Genomic DNA, 24,907 nt, shown 5'->3' on the forward strand with positions numbered 1-24,907 from the left:
CCTATGTATATGCGGGAGTGTAGGTGTGAGCATACGTGTGTGTGTGTGTGTGTGTACCAGGTGGTTGAAATGAAGCGTATTTCTCCTGAGGGATCAAAAATGTCCACAAGCCACCACCTGATCATCAGCATCCCTCCCTCAGCCAGGACAGCCCCTGTTGACTGCTGGGTGTGTTTCTCTCCAGATTCTATTTTACATATTTACCGTAGGGTATGTCATTTTCTCAGATGAGAAAAAGCACATTCTCAGACATATTTTCCCTAATTGGGATCATGGCACACAGTGTTTGATGACACCACATACACACATATACATATTCTGTTCTTGTGCGGTTCCTGTCCTGGCCCCCTCACCTGTTAATCCGTCTAATCTGAGCAGGTCTGCACCTGTAGGCTGACTTGGGTCTGGCGCCATCCCGATGGCTGAGGCCATGAGGAACGCCGGGGTCAGTGGGGAGCAGGGTGAGGAGACAGCCCTGGCTGTTGCTGCAGTCACCATCATCCTCACAATTTGTATCTTTTCAAGGTCCTGTGTGGGCTTAGCAGATGGTTTCGTTTTGAGCAAGGAGAGGGAGGAAGGGCATTCAAAGAGTTCACAGAAAAGGTCTTATTTGCCCCTTGAAGGCACAAGTGGCTCCCCCAGACAGCATAGATAGAAGGAAGGGCATCGCTGGCAGAGGGCACTGCCAGCACAAAGCCTGGAGGCCTGAAGGCGTTCCTCATGTTCAGAAAGCAAGGAGTCCCCAGTATGGCTACAAAGCAGGAGGGTGGCAAGGCCAATGAAGAGGAGGAGAGGCAGAAAAGAGTCCAGTAGCTTGGGAGGGGCCATAGGCACCAGCCTGCAACTCTGCTGAGCCTTTGGGGACAGGAGCCTCAGACAGGAAAGTGGGGCAGGCAGTCAGATGGGGAGGAGCTGTGGGAGGCCTGAGGATGGGGCTGGGGGCACATTCATGCACCCACCCCTGAGGGGAGTGGACAGGTGCACTTTCAGGACTGAGGCTGGCATCTCCACCTTCCACCCAGCAACTCTCCTCTGGGAACTTACCTGGAGGGATTAACCAAACCGGTGAGCAAAGGGGCGAAGAGGTCCACGGCCCCTCCTATCCACCTGCAGCAGAGCAAGAAGACTACGCAGTCACACTGGAACGCTTGCTCCAGGGCCCAGGTGCCAGGCAAGTGCGCTATCAGGACGGCCTGACTTGGTCATCCTGACGCTCCTCTTAGATGACTGTCATCACCCACCCCATCTCATTGATGAAGACACTGAGGCTCCGCATGTCTAGAGTGAGCCAGGCAAGGCATCACGGGCTGACCTGTGTTCCCCCAAAAGTCATGTTGAAGTTCTAACCCACATTTCCTCAGAACACGGCTTTATTTGGAGATAGGGCCTGGAAAGAGGTGAGCACATTAAAATGAGGCCATTAGGGTGGGCCCCGACCCAGTATGACTGGTGTCCCTGTAGGAAGAGATCAGGATGCAGACACAAAGGAAAGGCCATCTAAGGACGCAGTAAGAAGGCGGCCATCTGCAAGCCAAGACAGACCTCAGTAGAAACCATCCCGGCTGACATCTTGGGCTTGGATTTCCAGCCTCCGGAATTGTAAGAAAATTAATTTCTTTTGTTCAAGTCACCCACCTGTGGTGTATTGCTGTAACAGGCCCAGCAAACCAATACACAAGGTAATGGACTAGAAAGTGGTTTGACCCCAGGCCCCTCTGACCCCAGTGTCTGGGGGTTTCACTTTGGGTCCCCAGCATCCCTTCCAGAGGCTAAAACTCAGGACGCTGAGATTTTGCACTCTAAGGTGACAGGAAAATGCAGCTTATAGGACAGCAGGTCTGAACTGGGGCAGCGAGCATGCATGCTTTCTTCTAAGTATCTGCAGAGACACTCACACACATACAGCTCTAGAAAAATCTACCCAGCGTATTGACAGTAGCTGTCTTTGTGTGGGTGGGATTATGAGCGTTTTCTTACTTTCTTCTTGTTGCTTCTCCACATCCTGTGATTTTTCTGTAGTGAATGTGTATCGCTCTATGGCAGAAAAATAAAAAGAGAAACAGCAAAAACAGTGGCTTTGGTAAGTGGAAGCCTGGAGGCGGGGAGGCCAGGGCACGAGGCGGACACAGGTTTTGGCTGGAGATGTTGAGTTCTGGGCTAGGCCTAGGGTAGGAGATAGGGGATAGGCTGGGGAAAGGCGAGGGGGACAGGGTGGTGCTGTGGCAGTGACAGGCTTGGAGGCATTGGGGGGGTGGCAGGGGTAGGGCTGCTGAATAAAGTACAAGACACCCAATTAAATCTGAATTTCAGATAAACAATCAATCCAAAATGTTTTTAGTATAAGTATATACCATGCAATATCTGGGACACACTTGTGCTAAACAATGATTTGCTGTTTATCTGAAATTAACACTCAACGAGACAGTCCGGGTTTTTCATTGTTGTTGTTGTTGTTGTATTTATTTTTCTAAATATAACGACACTCATGGAGGAAGAGTGGACAATGGCGAATCTGAGGGCCTGGGAGGAGCGGTCTCAGAGCTCAAAGAACAGGTAAGAACAATAAAGCCATGGTCCCTGAGGGCTTCAGTTCCATCTCTCAGAAATGATTGGTTGCCTGTGGCCAGACAGAGGCCCCAGACTCTCCAGAGACTGAAAACTGACGACCTGGGGCTAAGCACGGCCAGCTACATACGCTGCGAACTCAGTGCAAAATGAAAACGTGGGGTCCCCATTCAAAAAGCAGGGGAGGGTGCCACTGAAGTTACCAAATATAATGGCTTTCCCTTTCTCCCATGGCACCTCAACTCGCCATGGTGTTCACTTGCTATTTAATTCATTACAAATAAAGAAAAAGTAACATTTTAAATTTTGTGTTAGTCTGGGTTACCCAGAGAAACAGAGCTAATAGGAGATAGATGGGTGGATGGATGGATGGATGGACAGATGATAGATAGATAGATAGGCAGACTGATGGATTGATTGATTTCAAATTACTGCAAGGAATTGGCTCATAAATATGACCCCAAAAGCACAGTTAACAAAAGCAAAAATAGACAAAGGAGATTGCAACAAACTAAAAGGCAAAAGAAGCAATCAACAGGGAGGAAGCAGCCTAAGAAATGGGAGAAAACACCTGCAAAGCATACATCTGATGAGGGGCTTATCTCCAAAATATATAAGAAACACAAGTCAATAGAGAGAAAACAATCCCAATTAAAGAAAAGGCAAAGGCTGAAGGTGGTGGCTCACCTGTAATTCCAGCTTTGGGAGGCTGAGGTAGGGGGATTGCTTGAGGTCAGGAGTTCAAGATCAGCCTGGGCAACATGGCAAGACCCCATCTTTAAAGCAAAAAAAAACTTAATGAGCAAAGGACCTGAATAGATATCTTTCAGAAAAGAAAAACATACAGATCACCGACAGATACAGCTGACCCTTGAACGATACAGGTTTGAATTGCAAAGGTCCACTTATCCACAGATCCTTTTCAATTAAACACAGGTAGAAGATACAGCATTTGCAGGATGTGAAACCTGTGTATACAGAGGGCCAACTTGATTTTTTGTATACGTGGGTTCCACGGGGCCAACTGAAGAACTTCAGTACGCTCAGATTTTGTAAACCCACAACTCCTGGAGCCAATCCCCCGTGTGCACAGAGGGATGACCTTATGTGAAAAAATGCCAGCATCACTCATCCTCAGGAAAATGCAAATCGACACCACAAAGAGCTGTCCCCTCACGCCTGTTATCACGGCTGTCAAAAAACAAAAGAGATAACAGGTATCGGCCAGAACACGGAGAGAAGATCACCCTTGCAACACTGTTGTGGGAATGTAGATTGGTGCAGCCAACATAGAAAAGAGTACGGAGGTTCCTTGAAAAATTAAACATTGAACTATCTTATAATCCAGCAATTCCACTTCCAGGTATATATCCAAAGGGAATGAAACCAGGACACCACAAACAGCTCTGCACTTCCGGTTCACTGCAGCACTATTCGCAATAGCCAAGGTAGAGGACCAGCCTGAGTGTCCATCACTGAATGCGCGGATAAAGAAAACGCGATGCCTATATGTAATGGAGTATTATTCCGCCATAAAAAAATGAAATCCTGTCATTTTTGAAAGCATGGACTAACCTAGAAGACATTATGTTAGGTGAATTAAACCAGACACAGGAAGACAAATACTCCACAACCTCGCTTCTGTGTGGAATCTAAAACAGGTGAACTCATCAAAGCAGAGGGCAGAACGGTAGTTGCCAGGGGCTGAGGGTGGTGGAGAAATGGGCAGGTGTTTGCTTGTCCCTGGGCTGGGCACTGTAAAGGCAGCTGTGGGTGCTCGCCACCACAGTGCACTCACACTCAGGGAGGTCATGGCCAGGGCTGGGCAGAGGAAGGTAGCAGGGAGAGGTAGCTGTGTGTGCAAAGGCCAAGAAATGGCAAAACATGTCATTCAGTCAAAGATGTAATGCAAGTACTTGCCTGTGTGTGATGTGTGTGTTATCTGTGTTCATGTGTGTAATGTGCAAGTGTCTGCGCATGTGTGTATGCTTTTGTGCATGTGTGTCTGCACGTGTGTTCGCATGTGAGGATGTGTAATGTCTAACATGTACATGTCTGTGCATGTGTGAGCATGTATGAGAAGTATACATATAATGTCATCACTCTCTACAGCCTTGCTGAGTCCCTGACGCCCACCAGGCCTGTCCCTGTCCCCGGTGCCATCCTAGCAGAGCAGTCAGGATAGCTGGAGAAACAGAAATCAACAACACAGAAAGCCTGGGAGGTGGAAACACCAAGGAGGGAGGTCAGGGAGGGCTTCCTGGAGGTGATGTATCATGAAGAAAAATTGGGAGAAGAACCCCAGGAGGGAAGAAATGACATGTATGAAGCCTTGCCAGTGAGGAGCATCCTAGCAGGTATGGGCAATGGCAGTGAAGTCCACGAGGCCAGGGAGAGAGAGGGTGAAGACAAAAGGTGAGGCTGGAAGACGCTGTATGGAGTTGACCCTTTACCTTGAAGGCCCTGGGGAGAGATGGGAAAGTGCCATGCAGGTAAGCAGAGGGGCCAGAGGGAGGGTATCTGTGCTGAGAGGCTGCTGTTACATCATCATGGCCTAATCACCTGAAGGAAGATGCTGGATTCTAGCTCCATCCTGGTCACAGCCCTGTGTTCTCTGGCCTGAACTTCCTCCCCCACTTATCGCTGGGCCCAATCATGCTGCTCTGGGCAGAGTTCAGGGCTGCCAAACAGAGCAGTGAAGGCAGCGCCAGGCTCCTGTTCCAAGTGCACAGCAGTGAGGCCAGCGCCAGGCTCTGGCTCCACATCCACAGCAGTGAGGGCAGTGCCAGGCTCCTGCTCCACGTGCACAGCAGTGAGGGCAGCGCCAGGCTCCTGCTCCACGTGCACAGCAGTGAGGGCAGCGCCAGGCTCCTGCTCCACGTGCACAGCAGTGAGGGCAGCGCCAGGCTCCTGCTCCACGTGCACAGCAGTGAGGCCAGCGCCAGGCTCCTGCTCCACGTGCACAGCAGTGAGGCCAGCGCCAGGCTCCTGCTCCACGTGCACAGCAGTGAGGGCAGCGCCAGGCTCCTGCTCCATGTGCACAGCAGTGAGGCCACTGCCAGGCTCCTGCTCTGTGCACAGCAGTGAGGCCAGCGCCAGGCTCCTGCTCCACGTGCACAGCAGTGTGAGCAGCGCCAGGCTCTGGCTCCACATCCACAGCAGTGAGGCCAGCGCCAGGCTCCTGCTCCATGTGTACTGCAGGTCCCAGCCCCCCAGCACCCTCCCTGGAGAAAGCACTTGAGCCCTCTCTAACCATCCCTGCCTGTGGCTGCACCCCAACCTTCACAGCCGTCCCTCTGGGGACCCATCCTCCTCTAAGGGCAATGCAGAACCAGAAACCACAAAGTGCTGTTCTTGTATAGAATACACTGAAGCCCCAGAGAAGATTCCACTTAAAAGCTCCCCTGACTGCAGGAGCTTGCATACTGTTGGTCTTCCCAGATTCATCTCTAAATCCAATGCAATTCCACACAAAATCCCAAGAGGCTTGTTTAGAAGTGTATCCCACCATTCACAGGAAAGAGTAGGACCAAGTGTAGACTGGAGAAATTTTGGAGGGGAAATAATTGGAGAGAAATTATGCACCCATTCCTTCTTTTGACAAATATTTAATCAAGACCTAAAATAAGCCAGTCATGATTCCTGCTCCACAGGAAACAGAACCAGCAAAGTCCCACCCAAATGGAGCTCACCCTCAGCTTAGGGGAGAACAATAATAAACAGATAAGCTTTGGGCAGTAATAATAAATCTACATCAAATAGTTTAAAAGTGCTACGAAGAAAAATACGGTCAGTGTTTTTGTTATCTGTTCACATGCAATGGATCACCCCGAAACATAGCAGCTTAAACCAACAGCACTTATGTTATCATCACTCCTTGAAGTTCTGGAGGCTGACAGGGCTCTGCTGGGCGGTTCTCGCCTGAGCTTTCTCTCGAAGTTGCAGTTGGATGGCTGCTGGGGTGGTGTCATCTCGAGGGCTTCACACTTCTGGTGGCTGTGGCCGGCTGTCAGCTGGGAACTCCCTGGGCCTGAAGCTGGAATACCCACATGATATCTCTCCAGGTGACCTGGCTTCCTGCCCACAGGTCAGCTTGCCCTCTGTGTGAGCAACCCAAGAGAATCCATGAGTGACATTGTGACAACTAAGCCTCAGAAGTTACAGAGCAGCATTTCGGAAAATTCCATTTGTCTGGGCAGTCAGAGGGGTCTGCCTGGCTCCAGGGAGGGGACATGGATGCCCATTTGATAGAAGGAGTGCCAAGGTCACACTGTGGAAGAGCACAAGGAACAGGATAGACAGTGGCTGCCACATTTGGAAAAAACATTCTGCCAAGTCCAGCATAAGGGAACAGAGAGGCTTAGAGTCGGAATGAGGAGGCCCAGCAGCACACAGGATAAACAGGGAGACCACAGGACAGAGCAGAGCCCGCAGAGAGGCTTGTCAGCATGTGGGAGCACAGCGTGCAACCGGGGGGCTGTCTGCCATCAGTGGGAATGGAGGGCTGCTCCATAAATCTCGCTGGGACCAGTGAGGAGAAAAGCCCAGTGGAGGAATCCCACGCAATCCTCAGAAATAAGTAGCCCGTGGATGAAGACCTGAATATGAACAACAAACTGCTCTAACTCCTAGAAAAATACATAGAAGAATATCTATGTGCTGCAACAAGATACCACCTCACACCCATTGGGATGCTACTATATTCTTTAAAAAGGCAGAAGATAAGTGTTGGGGAGGATGTGGAGAAACTGAAACCCTGTGCGCTGTTTGGTGAGAATGTAAAACGGTGCTATAGAAAACAGTATGGAGGTTCCTCAAGAAACTAAAAATAGAATTACCATATGATCCAGTAATTCTACTTCTGGGTATATACCCAAAAGAATTGAAAGCAGGTTTTGAAGAGATATTTGTACACTCACGCTCAGAGCAGTGTTGTTCACAGTAGCTTAATGTGGGAGCAAGCAGATACGGTTTCAATGTCCTGCCCAAATCTCATGACGAACTGTGATCCCAATGCTGGATGTGGGGCCTGGTGGGGGGAGTTTGGGTCATGGGCCGGATCCCTCATGGCTGGGTGATGCCCTCGCTATAGGGAGTGAGTTCTCGTGAGATCTGGTTGTTACAAAACGCGGCATCCCGCACCCCTCACTCTCTTGCTCCTGCTCTCGCTATGTGAAATGCTTACTGCTAGTTCACCTCCACCCATGAGTAAAAGCTTTCTGAGGCCTCCCCAGAAACAGATGCTGGCACTATGCTTTCTGTACAGCTTGCAGAACCAGGAGCCAATTAAACCTTTTTTCTTATAAATTACCCAGTCTCAGGTATTTCTTTATAGTAATGCAAGAACGGCCTAGCACACAACCCAAGTGTCCATTGACTGGTGAATGGATAAACAAAATGTGGTCTGTCCATACAATGGAATATTATTAAGCCATGAAAAGGAAGAAAATCCTGACACAGACTACAATGTAGATGACTCTTGAAGACGTTATGCTGAGTGAAATTAACCAGACACAAAAGGACAATACAGTATGATCCTACCTACATGAGGTACTTAGGGAAGTCAAACTCACAGGAACAGAAAGTAGAATGGCGGTTGCCACGGGTGGGGGCAGAGAGAGAAGGGAGAGTGGACAGTGGTTTAATGGGTGTGGAGTTTCAGTTCCATAAGATGAAGACAGTTCTGGGGATTTTCAATTTACCACAATTGAAAAGTACATATATACATGCACACATATATACAATAAATTGTGTGTATATAAAAAATTGCATATGCATATACAATTTTTTTAAATAATGTATTCATGGTCTTACACAATTTTAGGATAGGGAAAATTTTCCTATTTAAAACAGAAAAAAAGCACTCCCAAAGGAAATATTGCTATATGACCTAATTGACATTTTCTCTGCAACAGAAGATGCTATCACAAAGCTGGGACAGGCACTGGTATTCACCCTGTCCCTGCAGGCCCATGGTCACCTCTGCAGCCTGCTCTCTGCCCTGGGAGGCAGGTGGCCGTCTGGACTCTCCAGCCACAGCTCTCTTCCGTGGGCCCCATGGGAGGGCTTGGGACTTGGCCAGCAGGAGCCCAGGCAGGAGCCTGTGAGGCTGAGAAAGGCGAGGTGAGGAATCTTAGTCCCAGGTGCCTCCGACAGCATCGTGTAGGCATGCCTAAGACCAGCTCGGCAGCTTTCTGCACGCCGCTCCGTCTCCCTCCAGACCTGGGGATGGCAGCGCTGTGGCCAGGTGCCTGCCGGGGAACTGTGGCAGCCCTGCTGGTATCTCTGAACCTTTGCCATTAGTCCCTTGTTAAACTCTCCTCAAATACTCCATCTGAGGGTGCCGGGTGTGTCCCTGTTAGAAAAGGATAAGGCCAACACTGGAAGCATATTCCTGGCACACAGAAGCCACGGGAGGATGTGCAGCCGGCCCTCCGCATCCAGATAGCTCTGCATCCTCAGGGTCAATCAGCTGAGAATCAAAAATACATTTTTAATAAATAATAATAATAGGCCGGGTGCAGTGGCTCACGCCTGTAATCTCAGCACTTTGGGAGGCCGAGGCAGGCAGAACACCTAAGGTCGGGAGTTCAAGACTAGCCTGGCCAACGTGGTGAAACCCTGTATCTACTAAAAATACAAAAATTAGCCAGGCGTGGTGACAGGCGCCTGTAATCCCAGCTACTTGGGAGGCTGAGGCAGGAGAATGCTTGAGCCAAGGAGGCGGAGGTTGCAGTGAGCCAGGATCACCCCACTGCACTCTAGCCTGGGGAACAGAGTGAGATGCCATTCCCAAATAAATAAATAATACAAGTTTGAAAAATACCCTTTAACAACTACTCACATAGCATTTACATTATATTGTCTATTACAATCTAGAGATGATTAAAAGTCTAGGAGGGATGTGCAGAGGTCATAGCAGATATCATGCCCCTTTAGACCAGGGACTTGAACATCTGTGGATGTCAGTATCTGTGGGAGGCCCAGAGTCAATCCCCCGGGATACCAGGGATGTCTGCACACAGTGAATGTCTTCAACACAGTAGAAAGACGGACAGAGAGAAATCGCCCAAGGTGGAAAAGGGAGTGATCCACAAACACACATGACAGGCCACCTGCCTTCTGCACTCAGCAAAGATGCCCCATACTCTTCCCCAGAAGCTATTAATATGTTACCACATATGGCAAAAGGGACTTTGCCAATGTGATGAAGTGGACTTTGAGATGGGGCAAGGATCCCTGATGACCTGGGTGGGCTCAGTGTCACCACAGAAGTCTCGACAGCAGTGGAAAGGGATTTTAAAACACTGCACTGCTGGCTTTGAAGATGGAGGAAGGAGGCATGAGCCAAGGAAAGAAGGCGTCTCGAGAAGCTGGGAGGGGAGAAGAAACGGATTCTTTCCTAAAGTCTTCAGGAGGGTGCAGCCCTGCTGGCACCTTGACTTAGTCCCATGAGACCTGTGTCAGACCTCTGGCCTCCAGAACTGACAGCATCTAAGCTGCTTTAAGCCACTAAGTTGTACTGATTTGTTTCAGCAGCAACAGGAAACTCATACACCTTCACTAAGAATCACGGAGAAACAAACAAAATGACAGTGGCAAACATTCCACACCAAACAGCAGAAACCGAAGGGTCCAAGACACGGAGAAGCTGGAGTGCAGGACAGCCTCGCTTGGGAGACTCGCTTGAGAGAACAGCCCAGCGGCATTCCAGGACACTGGAAGCGCCCACACCCAGGACTTGGCGCAGCTCCTCTGAGCCCCATAGCCCAGTGTGGGGGCTGGTCCTCAGGGATGGCCCCCAGTAGCCACGCATGGGTGGGCCCCTCCCACATTGGTGCTGGGTGAGCTTGTGACTTGCTTTAACCAGGGGAAGGCACAGTCTGGGTGTCTGGGTCCAGACCACAAGGAGGCCTGGCAGTTTCTGCTTTTATACTTCTGGGGCCCAGAGCCCCCATGAATGGGCCAGCTACTCTGCTGGAATGGCCACAGGGAGAGGGTGAGAGGTCCAGTCATCCCACTGTCGTCCTGAGCCTCCCACTCTAGCCACCATCTGACTGTGAGTGAGACCAGCAGAAGAACAGCCCGCTGAGCCCAGTTAAGCCACAAAAGCAGGAGAAATAATAACAGGTTGCTTTAAGCCACTGAGTTCTGGGCAGTTTGTTATGCAGCATTAGGAAAGCAAAGAATCTGGACTGGGGACCTTCCCCAGGAGCACAAGGAGAAGCTCCCCACTGGTGAGGTCCTGGAATGACCTGCAAGGGTGGTGGGCATAGGTGTTCACCTATGATCTACAGAGCAGTGGACTCCTCACAGCAGCTGGGATGAAGGAGCTGGATCGACACATCCCACCCTGGGTGAGGCTCGAAGGTATCACGTGGCTGCTGGATGACTCCATTGATATGAAATTTCCAGCAGAGAGAAATCCACAGAGACAGAAAGCAGATAGGTGGTTGTCTGAAGGGGGACAGGTGGTCAGGGGGCCGATGTGCTGCTTAATTGCATGAAGTCTCCTTTGGGGGTGCCAGAAATCTTTCGGAACTAGATAGGGGCCATGATCACACAGCACTGTGAATGTGCTGGATGCCTCTCAAGCATACACTTTAGAATGGTTAATTCTATGTTGTGTGAATGCTGCCTCAATAAAAGAATATTATGTGGAGTGGAAAAAGCAAGAGGATATGTGCAAACTGATGTGGATGAAAAAGCACATAAATAATCTAAAATGTATTTATGGTTATACATGGTAAATACATAAAAACATCTACAGGAATGATGGGCAATGGAGGCAGCAAACCACCACCACGGCACGTGTATACCTGTAACAAACCGGCACGATCTGCACATGCACCCCAGAACTTCAAGTATAATAAATAAATTTTTTTTAAAAACATCTACAGGAAAGGTGGCAATCAACCTCAAAAGAGTGCCTCATGCGGGGAGCGAGAGGGGAATGAGTTCTGAAGGAGTACGGGGCGACGGCGAGGGAGGGGGTTCCAGCCATATCAAATGTTTATTTCCTGTTTAAAAACCAAAAGCAAACGTTGCTCTGCATTGAACCTGAGTAGTGGGCATGGACGGGCTATACTGTTCTGTATGTCTGAAACATATCATCATTTAGCATAAAAGACAGAACCCAATGAACACCCTGCCCTCCCAAAAAGGAGGTGCCCCGGTGCTGGCGCGTTGTCAGGGTTCTCTGAGAGGCCCTCTGGCCCAGGGTGGTGCACATGGCCAAGGTCGGTCAGGCTCGGAGGAGCTCGCCCCAGGAAAAGCTGGCACGTGGCGCTTTCTGCAGCTGGGCCCCCCAAGTGAATCTGCACAGCAACACTCTAAAGGAGGCCTGATTATAACCTCCCATTTTACAGATGGGGAAACTAAGTCACGGGCTGTTACATGACTCAGCTGGCAAGAGATAGAGCTGGGATTCCACCCCAGGCAGCTGAGCTCCCAAGGGCAGGCCTGATTGCATTTACTACCCTGCCTAGCACCCTGGACACTGTCCCCCTGAGTCCAAGTGATTTCACATGTTTGCCTGGGCTGCACCTGAAGTCCTGAGGACTGGCACTTCCTTTTCAGAATATGTGCTGCCCTCACCAACCCACTGCCAGTGAGCCTTGCTTCTACAAGCTTCCAGCACCCACCCTCGGATGAGTCAAAGGAAAAGGAAATAACAGGTGAACCCCACAACCCCTGGGAGCCCCCAGATAGGGTCTGAGGGCTTTGAAATTGGCTCGATGATCACCTTTGACCCTAGACCAGACACCTCCCCACTGTGACACCTGGGGTGCCTTGCACTCAGTATCACCCACAGACATGTCCAAGGAGGGTTTTCAAGCCACTCCTCTGACCCTGGTGGACAGCCACTGAGCTGTGAGCCTGGGAAGCCCCTGACACAACTGCACAGGCTCTGAGTAGAAAGGGCAGGGACAAGCAGCTACCGTTTCACCAGGCCTCAGTTGTCCTCCCCTGTGAATGGGGGTGGTCCTACCTGCCTCGCTGGGTGTGTGACTGAATGAGCTGCTGCCTGCAAAACGGTCCCAGGGCAGTACGTGGCAGCCAGTCTTGATGTTTCTAGATGTCGCCATGACTGATCACAAGAGGCCTAGGCTGGGTGTAGGTGAAGCACGTGCTCTCAGTTTTGCAGCCACCATCAGTGTCCTGAGCTCCTTCCCTCCTAGATTCAGTGTTCACATCTGTGCAAGGGGTGAATAGACAGCGTGAAGCCAGAAGAGCTGCCCAGACCCCGCCCTGAGGCTGAAAGTCCTTTCCCTCTTCCTAGGCCAGCTGGGATCCCTGGAGAGGCTGATGTTCCTGAAACCCCTGTCCCCTCTGCTGTGATCCCCAGCAGAGCCTCATGGGCAATCCCCTCAGCTGGCTCTGACTGAGCCCGCTGGATGTCCCCCAGCAAATGCCTATAGAGCCCTGTGAGGCAGGATGCCTTCAACGGGGTGTCCATAGGGCTCGCATTCCAGGGAGCTGCAGAGGTGGGACTGAAGCTCAGGACTATGGTCCCCCGAAGTCGAAGTCTTTCCCCTTCCTAAGGAAAGAGCACAGTCACCACTGCACTCAGGCTCTGGGGCCAGGTTGCCAAGATCGAATCTTGCACTACCACTTATGAACCGTGTGAGCAAGGAGAATTGTTCTGCTGTGCCTGGGTCCATATTTGTAAAAGAGGGGACAATAGTGGCACTGATATCCTCTGTGCCTGGCACGTAGTGCTGGACAGGCAGCGATCACTGCCACTGTGCTGCTGGGGTCACAACCCATGCACACCCCCTCTTCCTCCACTCCAAATGACTCCCAGGACCTCTCCAGGAGTCTCAGTTTGAACAACATGGCCCAGTTCTAGAAGCTTCCAGATATCAGAGGTGTTTGCAATTGCCAGGATACATCTAAGAAAATAACCTGTTTATAGAAGGAGTCTTTTCTTTTAAACAATTTGTAGTCCTTTTTTAACTTTTAAGTTCAGGGTACATGTGCAGGGTTGTTACATAGATAAACTTGTGTCATGGGGTTTGTTGTGCAGATTACCTCATCACCCAGATATTAAGCTAGTACCCAATAGTGATTTTTCCTGATCCTCTCCCTCCTCCCACCCTCCGCCCTCCGAGAGGCCCCAGACTGTGTTGTTCCCCTCTATGTGTCCATGTGTTCTCAGCATTTAGCTCCCACTTATGAGAACATGCAGCATTTGGTTTTCTGTTTCTATGTTAGTTTGCTAAGGGTAGTGGCCTCCAGCTCCAACCATGTTCCTGCAAAGAACATGATCTCATTCTTTTTCTATGGCTGCATAGTATTCCATGGTGTATATGCAGCCCATTTTCTTTATCCAGTCTATCATTGATGGGCATTCAGGTTGAGTCCATGTCTTTGCTATTGTGAGTAGTGCTGCTATGAACATATGTGTGCATGTGTCTTCATTACAGAACAATTTCTACTTCTTAGGGTACGGTCCCAGTAACAGGATTGCTTGATGGAATGGTGTTTGTTTTCAGGTCACTAATTTACCCTCCCAGCAACACTTCCATTTTCTCTGCAACCTCATCAGCATCTGTTATTTTTTGACTTTTTAAGAATGGTTGTCAGGCGCAGAGGCTCACACCTGTAATCCCAGCACTTTGGGAGGCTGAGGCAGGTGGATCATGAGGTCAGGAGATCAAGACCAGCCTGGCCAACACAGTGAAACCCTGTCTCTACTAAAAATACAAAAATTAGCAGGCCGTGGCGGTGCGCCTGTAGTCTCAGCTACTCGGGAGGCTGAGGCAGGAGAATTGATTGAACCCAGGAGGCACAGGTTGCAGTGAGCTGAGATTATGCCACTGCACTCCACCCTGGGTGACAGAGCGACTGCACCTCAAAAAAAAATAAGAAAGAATGGTCATTCTGACTGGTGTGAGATGGCATCTCATTGTGGTTTTGATTTGCATTTCTCTAAAGATCAGCGATGTTGAGCTTTTTTTCATGATTATTGGTCGCATGTATTCCTTTTGAAAAGTGTCTGTTCATGTCCTTTGCCCACTTTTAATGGGGTTGGTTGTGTTTCTTATAAATCTGTTTAAGTTCCTTATAGATGCTGGATATTAGACCTTTGTTGCATGGTTTGCATAAATTTTCTCCCATTCTGTAGCTGTCTGTTCACTCTGCTGAGTTTCCTTTGCTGTGCAGAACCTCTTTAATTAGATCCCATGTGTCAATTTTTGCTTTTGTTGCAATTGCTTTTGGCATCTTCATCACGAAATCTTCACCCATCCCCAGGTCCTGAATGGTACTGCCTAGGCTGTCTACCAGGACTTTCATAGTTTTGAGTTTTACATTTAGGTCTTCAATCCATTTTGAGTTAATTTTTGTGTATGATAGAAGGAAAGGGTCCAGTTTCAATCTTCTGCATATGGCTAGCCAGTCATCCCAGAAACATTAATTGAATAGGGAGTCCTTTCCCCATTGCTTTTCACCAGGTTTGCTGAAGATCACATAGTTGTAGGTGTGAAGTCAAGTCTCTATTTATTCCATTGGTCTATGTGTCTGTTTTTGTAGCAGTAATCATGCTACATTCTTTCAAATATTGCCCAGCCTACCTGAGAAGGAAAAGCAGCCAGTGGCTATCAGGAAGACTGAGCTCAGTACGGTTCCTAGAGTTATAAATTGTCTTTGGATGCCTAAGTAAAAAGAGGCTTAGACAGAAGTATGCCCAAGACCCTCATCTTACGGGGGATGCCTGATGTCTGGATGCTGTTGGGACAGGGCCACCCAGAAATCAGTGGTTGAATCCGGGACGCAACGCCCACTCCAGCCTTCTCCTGCTCCATCCCTGCAGCCCCTGGCTGGCAGCAGAGGTGAGCAGCAGCACTTGTAAGAGAAAAATTATAAATAAGTGGGATGTTCTAAAGCACACAGAGGCGGGAAGAAAGCAGAGCGGTCACCTGGGGGCTGTGTCACTCGGTCTGGCATGCTTCGAGCCTGATACGACTGGAAAGAGGTTTTCCGCAATGCTGGGCTGGAGCCATCCCTGCAAGGTTCCTTTTCCTCTTGGAGAGAAAAGGGCTTTTCTTTACCTAATGACTTTCTTTCCACAGCCATAATTTGGGTGAATGTACTTCCCTTCAACTTCTCTTCAATGCACGTCAGCCTGGGGGCTTCTGGGGCTCCTTACACCTTGTGCCACATAGCAAGGAGGGGAGCATCTGATCAAGTGGCCAGCTGCAGAGAGCACAGGGTCCCGGGCAAGACAGTGGACTCCAAGCCCTGCCCTCAAGGCGGCCGGCTCTCGGTGGTCTGGTGGCACTAGTTTCATCTGGAACGTCTCAGGGCCAACCTGGTTCTTCCCACGTGTCCTGGGTCCCTGCTCCACACCAGGCCCAAGGCCAGGATGCTGGATACCACCAAGTCAGGCTGGAGGAGCTGGTCTAAAGTAAAAACCTCCCTTAGACAGCACTGCACAGAGAGAGGCCTCAATCAGAGTGGTCTCCGCCTGGGATCCAGGTGGGCCAACACTGGATGGCTTTGTCCCATGAGACAGTGAGGGAAAAAGTCTCAGAGATGTGGAAGGAATAGGGCAGGCAAGAAATGGAGCCTCCTGCAGTGGGGGGTTTTGGGGCAGGGGTTTTGGCAGAACAGAAGATGCGAGTCATACGGATCTGGCTTGTTCCAAGCCCAGACCTGGCACCTGCCCGCTAAGGTGACTGTGAGCATCTGTGGGAGAGAATGCAGGCAGCAGGCTGCACAGAGTAAGTGCTCGTGGAAGGCTGGCTGCTATTACCATGGCAGAGGGCCTGCCTTGGCTGCTCAGCAAGATGTCCTGCCAAACCCATCTCACTCTCGGCTGGGCACAGTGGCTCATATCTGTAATCCCAGCACTTTGGGAGGCCAAGGCAGGAGGACTGCTTGAGCCTAGGAGTTGGAGACCAGCCTGGGCAACAAAGTGAGACCCCATCTCCATAAAAAATCAAAAACTTAGCCAGGTGCGGTGATGCACACTTGTAGTCCCAGCTGCTTGGGAGGCTGAGACAGGAGGATTGCTTAAGGCCAGGAGATCAAGGCTACAGTGATCATGCCACTGCACTCCAGCCTGGGCAAAAAAAAGGCTCACTCTGACCGCTGCAGGAATCTATCTGTGGCACATGGCAAGTGTCTTCACTGAGGCCCATGTATCCAGTCACCACCTGGCAATCTAAGGGAAACAGAGGCAGGGAGCACTAGAATGCGAGAACCATGGGAACAGTGTAAGACTTAACAGGGTCTAGGAATATAGGGGATGCCCAGGACCCAAGGTAAGAGGATCAGTGGGAGGCCCTGGACTGACGGCCCCTGCCAACAGGGGAGGACCTGAGCCCTCCCAAAGTTGGGAGAACCTGCAGCTGAGGGCTAAGGCTTTGGGAACTAGGAATCACCACTCCCATCCCAAACCTGGGCTAGTCAGCAGACCCACCCCCATTCTCCAAACAGCCCTCCTCTGAGGCTGGGGTGACTCTTCGCTGCCTACCTGTGGCTTCTTGTTTTCAAAAATTCAGAAACAGTTCCTGGAGCCTGTAGCAGACAAAGAATTCTGATTATTTAGATGTAAATGGATCAAATATGTGGAGTTCAGAATCTTGAAGAGTTTCCCTTTCACGCAGAGCAGACTCTGTAAGGACACCACAGCCTCCGCATTTCTGAGCACACGGCCCCCATGCTCAGGTGTGGTCCTAGCGTCACACGCGGACACGCACACAGGCTACATGAAGACAAGCAAGCACAGACGACACACGGGCCAGGTGTGCAGAGTCAGGCACACACACACCTCTCCCACACACGTGCACACACCTGCATGCCCGCACACAAGCTGGCACACCCGCACACACCGCACACACACCCGGCCCCTTTAACTCAAAGCCACAGCCTTCCACGCTCAGATCCCGCGCCTCCCTCTCCTCTCCTTCCTCCCCAGCTTTTTGGAACAGAGCCTGGGGCAGCTGGGTGAGGGTGCTGGGCCCTGAGTTAGCAAACTGAATCCTCACCTGAGACGACCGAAAGTGTCCAGAGCTTGGAGTGGGGTGAGGGACGCTCCTTCCTTGAAGTCGAGGCAAAAATGCTGTGATACCCTTAGAAGAACCAGCGCCAGTTCTGACCACTTCTCCCCGAATCAGATAACTTGGCTCAGGAAGCTCCACCCATACCCTCCGTCCATACAAAAGCCACAGTCCATGTCTCCGTCCGTCCCCCCTACCCAATCCAAAGTCCAGTGGGCTGCGGCACACATTTCGGCGACCCCTCGGTCCTCCGTCCCTCCCCCTACCCAATCCAAAGTCCAGTGGGCTGCAGCACACATTTCGGCGAACCCTCGGTCCGGGCTGGGCCCAGGGACGGCCGTGGCAGGTCCCCCAGCCTCGTTGACCCCTTAGCTGGAAGCTCGGGGAGCCCTGCAGTGGCTGGGCTGGGCCGCGGCTCAGCCAGGTCTGCCGATCCGAGCGTCTGTGCAGTCCTACGCGGGTCGATAAGGAAATGGGATTCCTTTCACATCAATATGATTTGCACATCTTGGGGACGCCATCTGTGCAGCAAAACCCTTTCTTCCCCAAGGCTGGAGGGCGGCGCCGAGGGGCGAGCAGGGGTGGCGCGAGCCAGCACCCGCGTTCCCCGAGGAGAAACATTTTTATAACTTCCGGAAATACGATCGAGCTGTCAAAGCTCATGAACTCCGCTGGTAAATTGTGAAACAGACGTCTCCGTTCCGTTCCGAGCCGCAGAAAACGTGACAGCTGTTATCAATTAGGGTGGTTCCTGCCTCAAGTGCCGGCTGCCTCGCATTCCAACGGCTTTCCTGGCGGCTGTGGGCGCCTTGGGATGTGGACCCTGGCCCCGCGTCCTGCTCCCGGACTCCTCCGAGCTGGCGCCGGCCACCGGCTGGGGGCGAGACGGCAGCAGCCTCTCCGCCGCGGCCTGCGGGCCGCGCGCCCTGCGGGAAGGAAGAGGCCTCGCGCCCGCACCCTCGGGGCGGGGAAAAGGTCTCAGGGCGCCCTCCGTCTCATTGGCCGCGGCTGGGCCACGTGACTCTACACAGCCAATCGCCTGCCAGCACGGTAGGTGGCTGCTGATTGGCCTGGACTCGAGGCGGGCAGTCGCCGTTACAAACACTTCTATGGGCATCTAGTGCGGTCCATTCCACGAATCTGTGTCCTGAGCCGGACATTTTCATGGAACTGGCTTTCATTTTACCCAGCACTGCCTGCCTGCCTGCCTTCCTCCTTCCCTCCCTTCCTGAGCCCCCTTTCCTATAGGAAACCACCACATTCAGTGTGGAGAAGGGGCCAGTCCCAGCCCCGCCGCAGGACAAGGAAAGCCGAACGTGCAGAAAGCCACGACAGAGGCACAGAGACCCAGAAGATGGAAAAAGACAGAGTCCCTGTAATACCCTGAGCTCCTGGACTCAGCAGTACCTGAGGCCAGAGCCACATACGGAATTCCTCATTTTGGAAGCCTGTTTGTTTTTGCCTAAACTAGTCTGAGTTGTGTTTCCATCGTTTGCGATAGTCCGTGACATACATTGTGGCTCAGCTTAGTCAACAGACATTTACCGAGTGCCCGTTGTATGCCAAGGCCCATGGTGGACACTGAGACAGACCAATGAGCAAGACCCACTTTGCCCCATGCAAGTAATTACAACCCTCTCCTCTTTCAGTAGCAGATACTAACCACTCGTCACCACTCCGCGCCAACAATTATTCTTGACAATTTTGATACATTTTCTTACCTGTTAAGAGTAGTGCAGGTAGACTGCCGCCTAGACCCCTGAGCTTGGAGTCCAGTCAGGTAAAGACGCAGGTGTGTCAACCCACAGTGGGAGAGCCTTGCTCACAATAGAGTAGTCGACATCTCTGTAGGGCTGGTCAGCAGGGACGGTCTCAGAGGAGACCAGTGTTGATGCATGACCGAGAGGTGTCCAGGGGATTACAGGGGCAGCCTTCAGCCCCAAGCAGAGAAAGAGCAGACCGGAAATGGGAAATGCTGCAGAAAATCTATGATAATCTTGTAAAATCTGCATAGTCTCAGCTACAGACAGACACACATATGACTGTGCGCACAGTCTGCATATGCAGAGAAAAAAGATGGAAAGAAATGCAACGAAGTTTTCACTGGGGTTCTTCCTAGTGAGTGGAACTGCAGGTCATTTTCATTTCCTTTTCTAGGCTCTTCTGTATTTTCCAAGTGTTCTGTAATAGTTTTTAGAATACGTAAAGCAGCTGGGACCCACGGCACAGGGCAACACCTTGGACAGCACTGGAGACCGTCTAGGGGCACGTCTTATTCCAGCCACAATGCAGTCACGAGCTGCACATGAGCCTCCACTCACCTGCAGTTGGGGACACCTGACAGGGCATCAGGAGCCCCCTTGTCTCACCTCCTGCCCCTCCCCCGAGGGTCCACTCCATAGAAACCCACTTTGCATTACACGTGTCAACCCAAAGTTTCTTCCCAGCACAATAGAACCGAGGTGGGGACGCCTGCTCCCTCTCACATCGGGGCGGAGGATCCTAAGACATGGCCACAGCCTCCCAGAGAACTCTGTGGGTCAAGCAGCCAGTGCCCACAGTGGGGGCCCCCCTCCCTCCTCTGTTTCTCCCCTGATGTCCACTATGCCCCCTGGCCACTTCCCAAATAAAGCTGCCCTCAAGCTCAGCCTCAGGCTCTGCCTTGGGGGTTCCTGTTCAAGGCACAGACCCCCGGCACCCCGTCACATGCCAGTGTCATACTAGCTTCTCTGCACAGCTGTGTCCAGGAGTCCCTGAAGCCAGCTCAATAGAAAAGGAACCTCCCCATCCTTCTGGGTAACAGGAAGTTATCCTGTGTCCAGAAAAGGTCATCAGAGGATTGTTCCACAGCTGCCTGTGCCAAGGCAGAAGGTGGGGGGATGGGGAGGGGCAGGTGAGCAAGGCCTGGACTCAGTCCTAGAGCAGTTCTCTGGCTGGGGAGGGGTCAGAAGCCTTCCTGTCCACAGCGGAGGTGCAGCGGATATGACTCGGCCCCTGGTTGCATGGGTGAACTCTGCCCATGGGGAGGTGTCCAAGTTGACCCACAAAAGTGAGTGAGCAGGACGGCACTCCAGAGAGGAGCAACAATCAGGGCAAAGGCCTACGTGGGGTAGGGGGCTGCCAGGGCCTGCCCCTGCCCTGCTCTCAGAACAGCAGGCCTGCTACCTTTGGGCTGGAGACACAAGGTGGCTGCCTGGAGACCTGGGTTTAAACCTCACGATGAAGACTTCGGACGTTTCCCGCAAGCAACAGGAGCCAAAAACAGGGCTGGAGGAGCTCGAAACAGGAGGATCCATGGGGTTCAAAAGAATCCATAGGGATTATCCAGATTTGGGGGCCAGGCACCGGGCTCGGTAATGCAGCTGCTTTAAGTGAGGGGGATTTGCCGTTTTCCAAGAACGCTAATACGATAAATGCTCTCGAAGCTAAAACCGTTCTCCACGCTGTCTAATTGTGCTTTGATGATGCCAAAGGCCTTGGAGGCTCGCGCAGCATTTCAGGACTGCTGTAAATACCCATTGTTCCTGTACAGTGGGCTGCGGAGAAAAACATGCATGTTGTCGGGGCTTTGCTGGCTGTGCTGGTTGCTTAGATGCAGATGAATGCTCCACCACTCCGAGGGGGCCAGGGCAGGATTTAGAGGCGGCAGGGCCGGCTGGGGTTTCTTTCAGGCACTTCCCAGCTACGGAGCCATGGGCAAGCCCTGTCATTCCTGAGGCTGACGCTGGGCTGGAGTTCTGACTGGCACCCCCACTCCCTTATTGATGTGTGACCTCAGATCACCCCAGCACCCCAGGCCTCAGTGGCTGCTTCTGTAGAATGGGAACACCAGTCCCAATGAAAGCCCCTATCTCTAGAGAGGGGATATGAAAGAAAACCATTGTCCTTGAAAGCCAGGGTGATGCCTTCTCCAGCTGTGGTCATCCACGTCTTTTGCAGGACACTACTGGGGTTCTCTGGGACACCTTCGCCACTGCCACCACCTCAGACTTGGACCAAAATCCCTTCCCGGCCCTAAGGCAATATCGTAGACTGCACACCTGCCCGCCTACCTGCCTGCCTGCCTTTCTTCCTTCCATCCTTTTTTTTTTTTTTCTTTTTTTCACCTCAGTTGCAGAAGGTATCGTTAACCCGATGCCTCAGCTCACAGCTCACAGGCATTACTGGTGCAGGAGCAGCCCCCAGCTCACTGCTTGGAGCCCCTTCCCCCTCCCTCCCTACAAGGGGCGGCCCTGCCCACGTGTCTGATGTGCTCAGTTCTATGGCTTGCGCTCCACACACTGGCTCTTGCTGTTTTGTCTGTGTGCGGTTCCAGTGTGCAGAAGCAGCTCTGGGTAGTAGCTCCGTGCTTTTCCCTGCACTTCTCTGCTCAGCTGGCTGTTTCTCAGTCCCTCGGGGTTGCTGTGTCTGTTTGGTCCTGGCTGCTGCTCAGTTTCCACGGGGCACATCCGCCCCCTCTCACCCACCCACTCCCACCCCCACCAGCACCTCCGAGAGGGGCATCCTGGTACATGCCCCTCGCCATTAGAATACTTCCAGGAAAGGACCCCTGCACGCAGGGTGGGTATGGGGGTCACTCACCTTGCATCTCTGCAGAATGGCTGTGCCAGTCTCTGCACGTTTGAGCGGAGACTCGGAGCAGGCCCACATCCCACGTCCCCACCAGTGCTGGCCTTCCTCTTGCAAAAGTGACACTTGCGGTTGTGACGGAAGTAATCATTATTCTAGCTCACATTTGGGAGGCTTACCATGTGCCAGGCACCCATGTCATCAGCATCCTCAGCACCACAGCCCCTAAAGGGAGGCACGCTCCTCACCCCCATTGACAGCTGGGGAAATGAAAGCTTGGAAAGGTTATGGGCCTCGTCCAGTGCTTCCAACCCCTTTCTCTCTGCACTCCCGTGTTCCCAAGTCGGAGAAAATGACTGGGGGGAGGAAAGACCTTGCCCAACCAAGGCCACAAGGGGAACTGGCCCCATAGCTGGTACAACATCTGCTGGCTGCCTGCCTCTCCCAACCATTTTGCTGTTTCTCAGAGCACATGGCCCAGGCCTGGGGGGTCGGGGGGGAGGTGGTGATCAGAACAGTGAGGCTCGGAGCACATGGCCCAGGCCTGCTGGTGGGTGGACAGGGTGGGATTAGAGCAGTGAGGCACTACACATGACTTCAGCCTTGGTGGCAGGCTCCCATCTGCCCCCGTCCCCACCCAGAAGCTGCAGCCCCGCACTCCATGCCCCTCAGCTTCAAAGTCAAGAAGAAGTCACCTGCTTCCCATGCAAACCACTTTCCCCTCGGAAAGAGCTGCATCCTTTTTTCTCTTTGGAGGGGAAAGCGTACAGCTCTGACACCAACTGTGGGCCGGGAATTACTCTTGACACTTGCCATACATTTTCTCACTTATTTATAACAGCACAACAGTGAGATGGACACTATTAGCTCCATTTCATAGACAAGGCTATAGAGACTCAAAGGGGTGTCTGGGCTTACCCAAGGTCATACAGCTGGCCCATGGAATGTCGTCAGGAAGAACTGGGGGCGGGTGCCACAGAGTCCCCTAGAACCAAGTGGGCTTGTCTTTCCTTCAGGACCTAAACAGTGGTTGGAGGAGTCACTAAGGCTGGAGAGGTGGCACTTTGCACCCAAGACCATCCAACAATCAAGGGGTCAGCTGGGAGGTGATGACTGGCCCAGGGAAGGAGGGGAGGCCGCAGGTGGGCTCCATCGGGGACTGCCTCAGAGGCCAGACTCCCAGAAGGCTGCCAGGCCTGCTTTCAAATCTCTGCCCCTCAGAAAACCCAGTACCCCAGCCCAAGTGCACCCGCACTCCAGCCTGTAGACCTGGGCCCCTAAATGCTTCCACTCACCAAGGGAGGACCAGATACCTCCACGCGGCTTGAGACTCCAAGAACAAAGCTAACTCGGGTTTCAGGTCTGTCAAAGGTGCCTGAAGCTGTGGCTTAAGGTGTCTCCTGAGCCTGGACACCAGGGCACAGATACATGATGGGGACATGGGAATGCTGTCTGCAGAGAGAGGATCTCAAACACACATGTGCTGTACAGGGTCCATCCTGACTTGGCCTCTCTGAGCTGTGATCTTCAGGCAGGCACTAGGTCTGGGTCTGTGTCCTCACCTGGCTCGTGGGGACACTCGGCCCTTCCTCAGGGTGCTTGTAAATGTAACATCATGTGTATCACGGCAGCCAGCCTGGACGGGGTCAGATTTGGGGGGATTTACTGAATGGCTCCTCTCTACCAGGCCCTGTGCATGCCCCCGGCAAACAAGGGGCACCAAGACCGCATAATCCTCGTCTTCCTGGAATTCAGTCCAACCAGGAGGACAAATGGAAATCACGCACCTCCACAGGCCCCACATGCCCTGGCCTGGGGACACAGTGAGGACGTGGTGGAGGGCTCTGGCAGGCCTGTGCTGTGGCTTGACTCTTTCTTCTATTCAAACTTGCTCCTTCCCCTTTCTTTTCACACGGGTTGACCCTAATAAACATCTTTCACCCCAAATCCATCCATCTGGAAGCATCCACTTCCAGATAAACCAACCTGAAACAGTTGGCACCAGGAGTGGCCCAGGAAAGCAGACGAAGAGGTGGCACCAAGGCTCCGTCACTGTTGGGAGACGTGGCACCGGCGCAGAGTGAGGGCTCCGCTGGCTGGGAGGAACTGGGAGTGGCTGCAGGCAGGAGGACGCTCTGACAGAAGTCCTGGACCAGGCGTGGGAGATGCCTGGAGGCACAGGAGGTGCATAGATGGCGGGCCTGAGGCTGCTGTCGGGCACCGTGATGCCCTCCGGACGGCGAGGAACAGCTGAAGGTGAGGAACAGGCAACTGGAAGTGGCATGAACCCTGAGGGCTTCTTTGAAGCCCTCCTCTTGCCAGGGCAGGACAGAGGAAGCAAGGACCAAGCCCACGACCCAGGAATCCGAGTGGCTGAAGTCTGAAGAAGGCTACAGGCCCTGCCCAGGTGGGTCTGTTGTGCCAGAGCTGGTAACAGGGACCCTGATGTATGGGACAGAGGCAGATGCTCCTGAAGACTCTGGCTTCCCAGGACCTGGGCCCTTTGGAGACTGAAGAGGCACCTCCTCCCAAGTACCAGCCAGCAACCCCCTGTGCCAGAAGACAGTGCAGAGGGCAGCCCACCTGCCCCACCACCACCACTAAGCCAGTGGGCACATGCTGGGCCTGCTAAGGCAAGAAGTGGACTGTGCTCAAAGCAGCCACAGGACGCAGCCAGCACATTCTGACCGGGGCCAAGGGCGCACAGTTAGGACTCCAGTGTGATCAGAGGCGTGGCAAGTAAAGCTAGCCGAGAGGAGTCTGCT

The 24,907-nt window shown here is 52.2% G+C and overlaps 1 long non-coding RNA gene across 2 annotated transcripts; it reads right to left on the minus strand.

Moving 5' to 3' along the window:
- Positions 1 to 1,151: 1,151 nt before the first annotated feature.
- LOC105730182 (uncharacterized) lies at positions 1,152 to 17,754 on the minus strand. Of its 2 annotated transcripts, XR_010341970.1 has the most exons (6): positions 17,562 to 17,754; positions 17,048 to 17,091; positions 12,557 to 12,761; positions 3,253 to 3,341; positions 1,978 to 2,034; positions 1,152 to 1,387 (listed from the first exon to the last, which is right to left on the minus strand). It is a non-coding gene; the product is annotated as an uncharacterized LOC105730182 (long non-coding RNA). The 2 variants fall into 2 exon arrangements; XR_001110404.2 differs by lacking the exons at positions 1,152 to 1,387; positions 1,978 to 2,034; positions 3,253 to 3,341 and adding an exon at positions 6,055 to 6,665.
- Between the last annotated feature and the right edge of the window lie 7,153 nt (positions 17,755 to 24,907).

Source organism: Aotus nancymaae, unplaced genomic scaffold, assembly GCF_030222135.1.
Source record: "Aotus nancymaae isolate 86718 unplaced genomic scaffold, 86718_ANA_hifiasm-v0.15.2.pri h1tg000011l, whole genome shotgun sequence".
NCBI lineage: Eukaryota > Metazoa > Chordata > Mammalia > Primates > Aotidae > Aotus > Aotus nancymaae.